This window comes from Bidens hawaiensis, unplaced genomic scaffold, assembly GCF_021521415.1.
Source record: "Bidens hawaiensis isolate Kalapana, Puna unplaced genomic scaffold, B.hawaiensis_p1.1 tig00034517_1, whole genome shotgun sequence".
NCBI lineage: Eukaryota > Viridiplantae > Streptophyta > Magnoliopsida > Asterales > Asteraceae > Bidens > Bidens hawaiensis.
In genome coordinates this window covers 220,235-230,000 of record NW_027505322.1, presented here as the reverse complement: position 1 = coordinate 230,000, position 9,766 = coordinate 220,235, and positions in this window count along the sequence as shown.

Below are 9,766 nucleotides of genomic sequence, written 5' to 3'. Positions count from 1 at the left end.
TTCGGAGCTATTAGAGCGGGATCCACTTTTTGGGGAATATGAGTCGAAGCAATAACAAGAATATTTCTAGTTTCATAATCCCTGGAGAGAAGGTTCACTAATAGACCTAGGGAGAAGTCATTTGACTTACTCACATCCAGATCATGAATGTTTAGAATCCATATTATACAAGGAGACATTGCTTTTGCTAATTCGAAATGTTATGACTCCAAGATCAGCTAATTCGAAGTGAATAATGGGTCGGTTTAATGGATTTAATGGATTTTAAAACCGATTTTAACCTATAACCGACATAACAATGGGTCGGTTTAATGGATTTTTAAAACCGTCAAATGCGGATCGGTTTAGTTAAAGATAATTCCAAACCCTTCATAACATAACCGCCCTTTAGAAGTTAAAACTTTTGATTTGTTATAGATAAACATTTTTTTAGGATTTATTTACCACTTATTATAGTTTATAGTTATATATCTATCTGCTCTAATAAAAGACTATCAATTCTTGTCACTTGTCAATCTCATAGCCCTCCTCACCTTTTTTTAAACCAATTTCAATATACGGTCCTAATCTTTTAAGCCATTAAATATATGAATTCAAGTTTATTTTACACGCAAATCCTAACTGGTTCATTCATTAACATTAATGGTGAAATAAGAAAATAAGGAAATATCAAACTTGAAGTTGCAAGCATGTTGGAATAAAATTTTAAAGTCATAGGTAATTTCAAATTAAAGAAAATAAAGGTGCATCATTGTCAAAGAATTTGAATTTGTATAGTAATAAATTACAAATTGTTTTTAAACTGAAATTCGAGCAGCGGTGCATAATTTTTTTTTATATAAGATTGGTTTCAAATTTGTATTCAAAATTTTCTCATGTGCATTTGAACTCAAGAAAATGTGTATTTTCTTAATTTTCTCCAAACTTTTTGTACAAATATTGCAAACATGTATAATACCTATTATACATATATATATATATATATATATATATATATATTGGTGTTTAGCATTAAATAATTAAAGTTGAATATTATAATTATATTCCATATGTATAACGATTTACCAATGAACTATCTGTCATTTATTTATATGATTTTTTGTATAGTATATAAGGTTTTAGCAATAAGAAGATCAATATTTAGTTTTCAATATTTTCTTCCATAACTCAGACTAAAATGCTTTAGAAACATATATTTTATGACTTGATTTGTACTTTTTATACATTTAAATATATTTAATTTAATATGACTTAGAAGACAAATTACTATTTTAAACCAAAAAATATGTTTCAATCTCATCCCACTATTTTCGCTTTCCAATAATCATTTAGTATATTGAAACCTAGAATATCATATTCATCAGTAATATACATAATTTCAATATTATATTAACTTCATTAATTCTATTAAATGCAATGAATTGGGGGTTATGTTAGTGTTACCTGTTCATTAGTACATAACTAAAATATTTATTATGGTTTCTACTCAAAATAATTAAATTATACACAAATTTTTAAAAAAGCTACAGTTATAACATTTATCTTACTATACAATTAAAGCAATATTAAATTTTCACGTGGCATTTTACTAGCATGTACACATAGGCTTCCAACTCATTAATTTTCCATTAATATAATTTTCACATGTTAATTTAAATATTAATTTTAAACATTAACTCCTAAGTTGAAGACAGTTTCAAAATAAATTGTTATAATCATCATTTATTGAGTAATAAAGATAATTAATTGTTTTCATTGTTATTGTTTTTAAATTTTGAGACTTTGTTATTATTATTATTATTTTTTTGGATTTTGTGAAATTATTTTTGAACGTTTGGACGGGATGTATGGATTGAAATGGTGGTTTATGTCGTGAGATATGGATTATATTGTTGTTTTATTAAATGCGCGGTTTAATTAAAATTATAATTATATCTCATTGTTATATTCATATTTTTAACATTTTTATGTTGCGTACTTAAATACTTTATAATTTCAATAAAAATAGTTTTTATAACACACAATTTATGTTACAATATCTACATGTTCATGCTTCTTAGTTTAAAAAATATGACTTAAGTAGATGATGAAGTTTTAATTAATATGTCATTTTTGTTTCATGGTATAAATTAGAAATATATGGCATAACTTAGAATTATGCTTTAGATTGTTACTTTTCTCTATTCGTCTTTGTATGTTGGTTCTTTTAATAAAAGTAACAATGTGATACGTTATAATAATCTTACTATACTATTAAAGCAATACAACGTTTCAACATGGTATCTTATCTTACTGTACTATTAAAGCAATACAAGGTTTCCATATGGCATTCAACTAGCATGTCCACATAGGCTTCCAATTCATCAATTTTCCATTTATTTAATTTTCACATTTTAATTTGAACATTAATTTTAATCACTAACTCTTAAGTTGAAGAAAGTTTCAAAATATATTGTTATAATCATCGTTTATTGAGTACTAAGACAATTAATTGTTTTCGTTGTTATTTTTTTTCAATTTTGAGACTTTGTTATATATATATATATATATATATATATATATATATATATATATATATATATATTTGGATCTTGGGAAATTATTTATGAACGTTTTGACTGGATGTTTGGATTGAAATGATGGTTTAAGTCACAAGGTTTGGATTATTGTTGTTTTATTAAACGCGTGGTTTAATAAAAATTATAATTATAACTCATTGTTATATTCATATTTTTAGCATTTTTATGTTGTGTACTTGAATTTTTTATAATTTCAATAAAAAATAGTTTTTATAACACACAATTTATGTTATAACATATATACATGTTTACGCTTCATAATTTACAACATGTGACTTAAATAGATGATGAAGTTTTAACTAATATGTCTTTTTTGTTTCATGGTATAAGTTAGAAATATGTGGCATAACTTAGAATTATGTTTTAAATTGTTATATTTCTCTATTTTTTTTGTATGTTGGGTTCTTTTAATTAAACTAACAATGTGATACCTTATAATAATATTAATGCTAGATTATCTGACGTTTATAATTCATTAAAATGTAACGTCAGTAAATTTTCGATAAAAGATTTGGCCTTGTAGTGTTACATACACCTTCGGGCTTGACCCGGCTTTCTTCCGAGAGCTCCTATCCACCCTCGTAAACGTTTCTCACTTAACTTTTCACCCAACTTGCTACATCTTTCCAATTCAAGGGACTAGAGTGTAATAATTTATATTATAATCAAAAAAACCCTAGCCCCCTCTTCACTTGGCCGATCGGACCAGGGAGCTGCTCTTAGGGGCTCGTTTTTCTTTTTTTGAAACCAATTCCAAGTGCCAAACTTCAATTCAAGGTTAGTCCCATGTCCCCCCTAGTCTTTTACACCTTAAACCATCCTTATACATCGTGTATTGATCATTAAACGACTTGTTGTAGACTTGTATGGTGGCTGTCCAATTAAGGAATTCAGGGGCTGTTTTGATTAGGGTTTTTGCACCACAATCTTTCTAGGTATGTCACTTACATCATACTAAAATTTCATGGCCAATGGAGGTGTTTAGGTCGGTCAATCGATTTTAGTTCGAAAACTAGGGTTTATCGGGTGTAGGATTGGCAATTGTTGAGTTTGATGCATTAAACGACCGGATGACTGGCCGTTTCAGTTTGTACAGCCCGGGGAGGGTTTAAGGTCTGTGGGAAAATTATTTTTTTGAGGCTCGGGGCTGTTTTGGTTGGTGCTTGATCAATCGAGTCGGCGGTGTGCGAATTTTCGTTTAAATGTTAAATTGAGAGTTGTAAAAAGGAACCGCCAACCCTATCAACTCGGGTGACATAATTACGATGTAAGAAAAGGTTAAGACGGGAATTTGGTCCATTTGGGGCTGATTCGTTTGACAATTGGTTTTAAAATTTACTACGCGCGTATTCGACTCGATTTGATTACCGGCGGGTGAGTTGTGCATCATGGTTGGTCCCGGCCATAATCGTAGGGTGGATTTGGTTAGTTGAAAGGTTTTAGGGGCTGAGGTAATGTAATCGGGTTTGAGTTGGGCTTCGGCGGGCCTTGGGCCAAGTGTTGGGCATTGGGCCAAGTTGATGGGCCTTGGGCCAAGTTGTTGGGCCTTGGGCCAAGTTGATGGGCCTTGGGCCAAGTTGGCGGGCCTTGGGCCAAAGTGTTGGGCTTGAGCGGCCCATTAGGCAAGTGTGTCCTTGCGGTCTAGTTTAGTAACGCGTTGTGTATAATTTACAGGCCCTCGCTTGTGATTGTGCACTTAGGGATTTCCTAGCTCGTTGCAAGTGTTCGATTGATTCCAGGTGAGTTCATGATACCCTTTTTAATTTTTTTACGTTTTGGGCTAGCATACACACCTTATTATGATTTTAACCGATTTTAATTCGTTTAAACTATTGGTTTGGTATTGTATTATCTTGTTTGTGGTTGTTCCTTTACGAAGACATGTGTAAATTATATTTTATGCCTTAAGATACCCTAGACTCGTTTATGGTCTTATATTCCCTAAGGTTATATATATTATTTATGGTCTAGGCTCGAGGATACTATTAAGCCTTGTATTAATTTCTAGATTATCCATTATTTATGGATTGAATGTGATGATATGGTTTGGTTGAATGTTTGTATGTGTGTAAGTGAATGTGTATGTGAATGTGTATGTGATGGTAAACTGTGACCGGGTCAAATATATTACTCGGGGAAGACCCGAGGTGAGGAGGCCCGTGTTGCATGTTTATGACGTGGCTGGGTCAAATATATTACTTGGGGAAGACCCGGGGTGAGGAGGCCCGCCGTTCTATAAACCGTGGTCGGGTCAAATATATTACTTGGGGAAGACCCGGGGTGAGGAGGCCCGTATCACGTTTTTGGATGTTAAACCATGACCGAGTCAAATATATTACTTGGGGATGACCCGGGGTGAGGAGGCTCGTGTTGCGTGATTTAGTTTTATTAAACTGTGACCGAGTCAAATATATTACTTGGGGATGACCCGGGGTGAGGAGGCTCGTGTTGCGTGATTTAGTTTTATTAAACTGTGACCGAGTTAAATATATTACTTGGGGATGACCCGGGGTGAGGAGGCTTGTGTTGCATGATTTTAACGGTTTTGTTAAACCGCGGCTGGGTCAAATATATTACTCGGGGAAGACCCGGGGTGAGGAGGCCCGTGCTGCGTGAAAAGATGTTTAATGTTTTATTTACTTATGATTTGGTTAAGAAAAGCTATTTATGATTTTATGGACTCATGATTTTACCCTACATTCCACACTCATGGAATTTAAATTTTTAATGAATGTCGTTTATGAAAACTTGAACTCACTCAGCTCAAGCTGACTTTGTGTGTATGTTAGATTGACTTTCAGGTTAAGAAGTGGATACTACCGCTTGGACGTGCTGGATGCTACTCGGGAGGTTGAAGGCATTTCTGGTCGAGGAATTCAAATAAAACAAATATTTTATTTACATTTGATTTTGGACACCTTTACCCGTGTTTGGGATTTTCTTTAAATAATTACACTTTTTCCGCTGTTATTTACTCTGAACTGGTTTTAAATACAAAGAATCGTTTGGTTTTAAATTTTTGTGAAATTGTGGATGTGATTACCAACTGTAGGATTCCCGGGATTCGGGCTCTTACATAAAATGTATATAACACACGCGCGCGTGCGCCTTTGCGCGCGAGCACACACACACACACACACACACACACACACATATATATATATATATATGAAGTTTTATATATTTTCCGTACGTGTGTAACACGGGATCTAATCTAGTTACAATATATAGAAAAACAAAGGAATAAAAATAGAAAAAGATAAACATTAAGACGAGGATAATGATAAACTTTCTTAAAGTGAGGCTATATGCGTAATGGACAGACGTGACACCACCATGAACCTGATGGGGCGATTTGGACACATGGGTTGGGCGAACAACTAGCGTGAGAGGCTGGTGATGGTGTTTGCATGTTTAGTTCATTTCATTGGCCAATCATAAGTGAACTAGTAGGTGTGCCCGCACGTTGCGGCGGGGACACAACATGTATTCAGTCGGTATGATCTGGTTTTGGGTGGAGATGCTATAGAAATTCGATGACACCGGTATGGTTCATGACTGTATCATAGTTCGCTATAGGTCAATGCAAGAGATCTTAATGGAGGTTTAGTAAAAACAAGACAAATGAGACAAAGAGAGTGAGAAGTGTTTAAGGTCAACACAAGACAATTTGCAAGACATTATTCTTTTATGTCAATCATATTGCGATATACTGTAGAGTAATCTGTTAGTTTCCTTATTTATTTATTTTTATAGTTTTATTTAAATTAAAGTTTTTGAGTTAATAGCATTAGTGTGTCATAAGCGTGACATACTTAATCAAATAACAATAATAATACTAATAATTATAATAATAATCATATTTAAAATTGTTATATAAATTATACTAATACTATTGATTACAATGAAAACAATAATAGAAATATCATAAGTTGTAAATAATCAAAATACTATTAATAATAATTTTAACCAATAACAACAGCATACGCTTAACTAAGTTTTAATTACTAACAAATATTATAAATAAATTCTAATGAAAACAACAACAAATATCTAAATATTTATAAATGTGAACTAATTTAATTAATATTCAAATAATGCATTCCCTGATATTTATGTTATTCCGAAACTTTTTACCACTATTAATTATTTAACTTGTTTTAATCATCAAAAGGTCAGCACTTGCAGCCAATTCCACTACTAAGAAGTGAAAGTTGAAAACAAAAATTAAACTATGATAGGTTGTTTCTAAGATCAATATATCAACCAATGCTTAGAATTAAAAGAAAATATAATGGTCTATCATGGTACTTTAAAAAAACAACCCATTTCAACCATCTATACTGGCTATAACATGTTTTGACCTTGAGTTAAATTGATACCTTTTTAAGAAGGTTGTGTGTAGCAGCGGGGATACAATGGGTATTTGGTTTATGGCACGTTGATCTGAGTTTTACTTAAAATGACAAGAGATTAGATGACTAAAAAGTCCTAGTAAATAGTCCACCTAGTGGCGGGTAAACTTGGTTTTGAATAAAATTCATATAAGATCATAGATATTTAGGGTCGCAACGGGGGTCGTTAGGGGCTTGGTTCGTTGTGGTACGTTATTATTGTATATAAAATTGTGGTAATAAGTAAAAATAATATATTATGTTATATATTAATTATCGAGCTGAGGTCACGAGTTAAACGTAGAGTTGTGCAAAAAAAACCAGAAAAATGCGAAAATCGAACTTGAAAAAACCAAACCAAATGGTTAACTCAGTTATCTGATTGATTTCTAATCATATCCATATTGTGAATTCAGTTCTGTTTGGTGACTGGTTCCACAAATCTTTGTGCCCAATTTAATTAAATAACAAAATTATAACCGGTTTAAGCGAAAAATGAACCAAATAAATCTAATCAAATGAAACAAAAATTGCCAAACAAACCGATATCTTTTTTATAGAAGTCCTTAAATTGCTAACACTTTGTTCCCCATAAAGGCAGTCATCTAGTCTTGGGCATGTGGTGATGGCCTGACAAAATAAAAATGAAAACTTAAAAAGAGTGAACTAGCATATACATTCAAAGTGAAAGCAAATAATATTCGTATTACATTTGTTTCTCCATCCACGGCCTTATTACCACAATTTGCCAACCTTTACCAGCCTACGCTCTTTAGGCTAAAGCCCCTGTAACGCCCGTAAATTTTCGTTGAAAAGATTTAGGCCTTGTAAAGTTTGTATTTTTACCGAGACTCGATCTGGCCTTCCCTGGGGACCTCTTTGTTTTTCTTGTAAGCCTATTTGTTTAACCTTTGATCCAAAACAACACAATTTATAAGTTGGAGGACCTAGATGTAAAATGTTTATAACCGAAAACCCTAAGCCACCCCCCATGTCTTTTGCGATCGGCAGCAAGGAGGGGCTGCCTCCATGGTGTTTGTGCCACTACAACTCCATTGCAGCCATCCCACGTCTAATTCGAGGTAGGTCCTAGCGTATTACAACTATTTTTAACCATGGAACCCTTTATTGAACACGTTAGGGTTGAGTTTTGATGATAACAGTTTGCTGACAAATTCGTATTCATTTATTGTAGGGTCTGTAACGCGATGATAATCCATTGTTTTTGATCGATTCTTGTTTCCATGATGTTCTACTTTGAGACTAGTTTCCATAAAGGTATAATATGTAATTTTTGAACAAGATTTGAATGGTTTTTATGAATTTATAAGATCGAGTGTCAAAGGGGATGCGGGATGACGGATTCTGGTCTGTCTTACCGACATCATAACTCTTTTTCAACAAGTCCAAATTAGTTGGTTCCACTTCTGGAACTTAATATTTTGAGTTAAGAATCAAACCCAATTGGAATCGTTTAATTTGGTTTGGTAATGAATTTTATAAAAATAAAACCATTTTGTTGCGCACTGAAATAGCTGCACGTACCTTACTGTGTTGGAGGAATTTTTATAATTTTTTGTGTCCACTAGGAAAATATAATAAAAATATTTTTATAAACCTAAGACATTTAATAAAGTCTGGTAAAAATTTAATAATTTATTTCAAAGATTATCCTATGTAATTAAATGCATCTTCGGATGCTAAAATCTGCACGTTTTACTTGTTATTGATCGATAAGTTTGTTTTAGGCCTAACCGGTGGATGTTCAATGGTGTTCTTTTCGGGGCTATTTGAAGTGAGTTTTTGCTCCGTCATCTTCCTAGGTACGTCGTATGTGTTATACTTTAATATCGTGAGTTACGAAGCCCGCTTGATTGATCAATTATCGATAAATTGAAAACTAAGATTTCGGTTGTCTAGTTTGTTGATTGTGGTGCCTAGAGCGTTGTTTGAGGGAACTAACAACCAATTCGGATTGTGTAGCATCGGTATGAAGTAAGGGCTGTGAAAAAATATTTTCTTAAGTTAATGGGGCTGAATTGGTTGTCGGTTACTCAAACGGGTCGGTACAACGCGCATTTGCGTTTATTGAATTGTTAGTGTGTTGTACTTGCGAGTTACCGACCCATTTGACTCGTGTAGCGTCGTGTGGACTTGTTGGCTGTGAAATTATCATATTAGGTCCACACGGGGCTGAGTTGGATGTTAAGTGCTTAAACAACTCTTAAACGCGCGTGTTAGTATCACCTAGTGCTTCCGGGGGTAATTTGGGAATTCTTTATTCCCGGGAGTACCTAAGGGCCGTTCTGGTGAATGTGAGGCCTCAGGGGCTGTTGTGATTTAGTTTGATGAGGTCGAGGGTTTAAGTAACTCGAACCATGTTAGAACGTCACGTAGGATAAACGAGTTCTTTCGATGTCGTTAGTAATGTTTGAATGTAGGTGTTTGAGTTTGGGATTTCTTAGGGACTCTTTAGCTCGTGGTGAATTCATGCCTTGTGTCAGGTGAGTTCATGATGCCCCTTTTTACTCTTTTAAGTTTTGGGCTAGCATGCACACCTAAACGATTTTTCCTGATGAAACGTTTAAACTATTTTATATAGGCTTGCTAGTATATAGTTGGCCTTGGAATGTTATATTATGTATATATATATATATATAAAATTATTGTATGGCCTATATTTGGCGATGTTGTAGTCGTTTCGACTACTGTTGTTGCGTATGCCTACTTCGTGTTTGCATACGGATGGATGGTGATCTTGGCTAGGCCAAACTATACGACTCAGGTTCTTAA